We start from the raw sequence: 5,506 nt of genomic DNA on the forward strand, positions 1-5,506 counted from the left end.
ATAGATTCCACCTCCCTTGATGTTGAGGCATTTACTCACCCTGTTCCAGCATATCAACTTCTAGCTGAACAGGGTAAGAACAATGCAGAAAGGATGGTCAATCTATTGTATACCACTCAGTCAATGCTAAGAGCTAAGGATGCCATCACAGCTTTGCCTTCTACAGATGGTGATGTGGATTATGAGACTGGTGGTTCAGCAGATTTCTTTGGTAATGAAGATGAAGACAGTGAAGAAGAGGGATTGGATATAGGGGAGAAGTAGGTTCAAGTTCAAGATCAGGAATGCCATCATGGGCATTTCCAAGGCACTGTGATGAGCACTACTTCAAGACAACCCTGATTTAACTAATCAATCAGACAAATACTGCTCTTCAAACCTCTACAAATGCCAACACCAAGAAGCTCATTCAAGCACATCTTGCTTCTCTGCAACTGTAACAGATTCAAGGCTTCCAACATGCTAGAGATGTTAACACCATCAAGGGTGATATTGATGAGATGAAGAAGGCCATTTCAGACAAAATGGATTCTAAGCTTCCAGAAGCCACAATGTTTGACATCAAGAGGCAACTAAGGAAAAATTCTGATATTGCAACAAAGATAGATGATTTGGATACAAGAATGTCAGCTATGGAAGCATCTCTAACAGCCATTCATCTTTATCAAGCCCAATAGAAAGATTTACTTCAGAAACTGGTGGCTGCTCAAACATCCTCCTCTACTCAACTTGATGATAACAAAAAGGGGGAGAAAGGACCAAGTGAGGGGGAGAAGCTTCAATTTAAATCAGTAAAGTACTTGTGCCCACAATTACTTTCACCAAGCCACCAGTAACAAATAGTATAGATCTGATCAATGCAGCAACAGCTAATTTAAGAGAAGCTGAAAAGGAGCGATTGAAGCCAATCAACTGGGAGAAAATTGATGAGGACATACAAAGGAAGTTTGGGCTAGTAAAGGAGCCAGTAAAGTCAGTCATTCAGCACTTTGAAGTAAAACAGATCTCTGTGATTGAAATGAGCATGAACTATCTGGAAAGAGGACAGTCATCATGCATCAAATCTCCAAAAGTTGAAATTATTCTGAAGCCAAGGGTGAACTATCCAAAATCATCATTAAAGAACCCTTTGGATACAGTGTATGAGACACCTAAACCTGATGAGAAGAAGCTTCTATCAAGGTCAATTGCCTTCTACAAGGATCCAGTTGATTCAGCTTTAAAGAGAAGAATTGCTAAAGTTTTCAGGAATGGGAAAGAAATTTGTGTGGTGGCTGGACATCCTCAATTTGCTCAAGCAAAAAGAGAAGAAAAGGCAAGATTGAAGCAGGAAAAGAAGAAAGCTATTCTAGATGCCAAAAAGGCTAAGAAAAAAAAAGAGCAAGCTGCTATATTGGCCAAGCTACAAGCTGTGAAACCAACACAACAGATTCCTTCTCAGCCATCTGGAATCACTGAATCTCAAGATCCACAGAAGCAAGTTCAATCAGAACAGAAGAAATCTCCAAGACACAAGGAATTGGCCAAAAGAACCAAAAGGAACTGGATTTTATTGATAAGGAATTGAAGGATTAGTTTTCTAAGGAATCCACTTCGACTACAACTCAAGCATCAAAACCCACTGTGGTATTTGAAGACATCAAGGTGGTGGATCCTTACAGAAACATTCATGGTGAAACTATTGTGCCTAAGGATGAACCAATAGATTGGGAAAGCCTACCAATTCCTGACTTCAATTTGCCAATCCTTAGCAAGCCAAAAAGAACAAAGTCAAGAGCAGTCAAGAAAGTGAAGTTGTCACCTCTCAAATTTAAATCTCTAGTCAAAGCTCAATCTAAATTCAATAAGGGAGATTACATTTACTTGTGTGACATCAAGGAATTATCTAATCTAAATCTCTATCTAGATGAACTAGAAGAAGTGAGAGGAATTGATGCATACAGAAACCTACCTGAAAGGCTAGTTTTCAAGTACAAGGGAAGAAAAGAGATTCAATGGCCACTTCACAGGATCCTTCAAGAAAGCCAAGTTGTACTGATTAAGGTTTATTCATCTTTCAAGAAGAATTTTGGGTTCAATGTAACTACAAGAAGATTGGTTCTAAAGAAGATTGAAAAACTGAGGAGTTTTAGAGCTAAAGATGCACTCCCAAAGACTCTAATTATCCCTTACACTGGGAGAAGAGTGCATCTAAGGCCCTACTAGCTGATGGAGTTCATGGATGACAAAGGAGTGAGAAGAGTTTTCAGACTATAAGACCAATTGAGCATCTCTAGCAATGAGACTCTCTTGGAGATGCAAGAAAAGCTAAATCTCTCATGATGAACTGGAATTCAACAGGCAGCTCCAAAATCAGATAGAAGAAAACAACAGAAAGCTTGGAAAGAGATCCAGACCTTCAAGGAACTAGATAGATCTGCTCAGGCTAGAGGAGCACCTTGAAAATGACTGTGAGCTAAACTTTGTACATTTTGATTATTGAAGCACTTTACAGTTTTATCTATCTATTTTCAAAGTTATATTTTTAGGGTGTTTTGTTATCATCAAGTTTCTCTTAATTTATGGCTACAATTCCGATAGACATAAATTGGGGGAGATTGTTGTGTATATGTTGTGAACTTGATGATTTCATTAACAAAACACCTTGGTAGATTTTACTTAGTGAAAATTGGAGCACTCGACGAATAAGGATTATAGTCCCGACGGATGACTCAATATAATCCCGATGGATGATGATTTATTATCCGTTGAGTGAGTAGCTTATGTGACAATAAGTCTGTAGCACATTTCTGCATACACCATTGTTTAGATTTTGTAAGTAGTACTCAAGTCATGTTGACTTTATCTAGATATGCGGAATAGGTTGATTAATTGTACATAGATGATGTCTTGTAATCCTGCATAAATGAAATGAAGTCAAGTGCCAGATTGCTACCTGACGGATAAACAATAATGCCATTCGATGGATGATCAACTAGATAACTCGACAGATAATCATGAACCCGATGGATAAAGAATTTAAACATCTGTTGACAGTGACAACACAGTCACATGCGTTGAGTGTATGCAAATGGAATGTGGAAGCCTATTCAACTAGGTTTTGGAGAACAAAGAAGCATTGCCATTTCCATGCTATTATGAAGATATTCAAAGATGCTGGAATAGAGTAATGAAGTAGCATAGTATGAGACTTGATAGTTTTTGTTTTATTATCCTGTCTTATTACTTTGTAATCTTGGTGATATATATACCAAGAAGCAGTAAATAGAATAACTAACTAAGCAACCAAGAGAGAAACATGTGTAAGCTGTATTCTTAGCATTTCTCTGCATTCTTAGTTGTTCTACATTTGTAAGCAGCTGTGAGCATTTTGCTACACAGAGTTCTCTCGATATATATTATATATCTCTGGTGGATACATTCAAATCCACCAGAAAGTTTTTTGAAGACTTGTGTTTTTAATTACTTGTGTCTTGATTCTTTTGAAGTTATTATTCCGCACTCTGCAAATCAATTCACACTGATATATATATATATATATATATATATATTTAAGTTAGAACAATTTTATTTAAGAAAAAGTTTCAAAAATTCCATTCAACCCCCTTCTGTAATTCTTGTTGAATTGTTAAGGGATTAACATGAAGCTAAGCTTGGGTTTCAAAAACCTTGTAAATATGTAAGTATATAGAAGAGAGAAGGTTTTTGAGAAGAAGTGTGTGTATAGAAATTGAAAGAGATGAAGAGAAGCACTTCTTGAAAAAATCTCAGCAACTTTGTGGCTCTTTAGCTTGAATAAAATGGGTTGGGGTGGGGGTTTATTTATAGGAGAAGTTAGGTGGAATTAATGGTGGAGATTTAAGGAAAATGGATGGTAGATGATGTATGTCACTTGGATTGATGACTTGGCAAGTAGGTTGTGTTTCTTTGACATAGCCATATAAGACAAACAACTTTATGGATTCAAAATCTCAGCTGAGATATTTGAATATATATATATATATATATATATGTTATTCCCAGTGGACTAACAATGAGATTTATAGAAGGGGGGTTGAATGTAAATCTCAAAACTTTTTCAAGTTTTGAGTAGTTTCTAAGGCTAAGTGTTTTAGTGAGCAGATGTGAGTGAATGGCTTGAAGCTAATACAGACAGATATATATTCAAACACAAATATAGAGAACACAAAGAACTTAAAAACTTTTATGGTGGATTTGTTGTTCCACCAGAGATGTGTTATTTCAGAAAATCTATGATTCAAAGAATTAAATTACAGTTGCTTCTGAGTACAAACTAGATGATTTTCTCTCTGGATTTTTCTAAACAGCTCTGGAAAATTCACATCTAATTACTAGCTACTACTTGGTTTATATATCACCAAGTTTACAAGTGAAGACAAAACTATAAAATATAATTAAAAAGGCTCTTCACATGTTTCTTCTTCATTTCTCTATCCAATGCAATTTAGGCTTAGCTGTTAATCTTTGAATACTTCCTTGTTTGCACCAGAATGGAAATGCTGCATTTTCTTGATTCCTTCTAGAGGCTTCCACATTCCAGTTTGTCTCTGTCAACCCATGTGCCTCTGTCAGCTTATGAATTGTCACTATGAACTGCTAATGAACTAAGCATCCGTTGAAGCTTTCATCCGTTGATGCCTTATCCGTTGAGGCTTTATCCGTTGAAGCTTTATCCGTTGATGCATTAGCAGTTGGAGTCTTTATCCGTTGAAGCACTTATCCGTTGATGGATATTATCCATTGAAGCTTCAGAGACATCCGTTGAAGCTTTGTTTCTTATCCGTTGAAGATCTTCAATATCAGTTGATACTTCTTCACTTATACAAAATTACAAGGCATGAAATATTTACAATTAGCCCTCCTATTTGCATATCCACTAGTAGTCAACATGACTGATAATTTCCTACAACATCTAAGAATTACAACTTGAATCCAGAGAATGAAATGTGCTACAATACTAAACTTATTGCTAAGTAAAGCTACTCCTTCAACGGATAGCCAAGATGGTCTTATCCGTTGAGGCTACAAACACTAGATTTCTACTTAAGTGTTTTGTATAACTTATCATCAAACTAATACACATATTCCTAACAATCTCCCCCTATTTATGCCTACTAGAACTGTAGGCATAAATTTGGGTTTAGCTTGATGATAACAAAACACTTGACAAATATATTAACTGTAATAAAGCAAAAATTCAAAAGTGCTGCAAAAATGTGTATGCTGAGATGGAATTGAAGAATTACATTGTTTCCAAGGGTGCTCCTTTAGCCTGAGCAGATTGATTTCTTTTCCTTTGATCCCTTATTTTCTTTCCTAGCCTTTTGTCATTCTCCTCTATTTGAAGTTGAAGTTGTCTGTAGAACTCAGCTTCATCTTCTTCATTGATGTCCAACTTAGATTGCATATCATTGAGAGTTTCATTACTGGCAATCTTGAGCTGATCTTCAAGTCTAAAAAATCTTCTGACTCCTTTGTTGTCTCT

The sequence above is a fragment of the Apium graveolens genome, chromosome 4 (assembly GCF_009905375.1).
Source record: "Apium graveolens cultivar Ventura chromosome 4, ASM990537v1, whole genome shotgun sequence".
NCBI classification, from domain to species: domain Eukaryota; kingdom Viridiplantae; phylum Streptophyta; class Magnoliopsida; order Apiales; family Apiaceae; genus Apium; species Apium graveolens.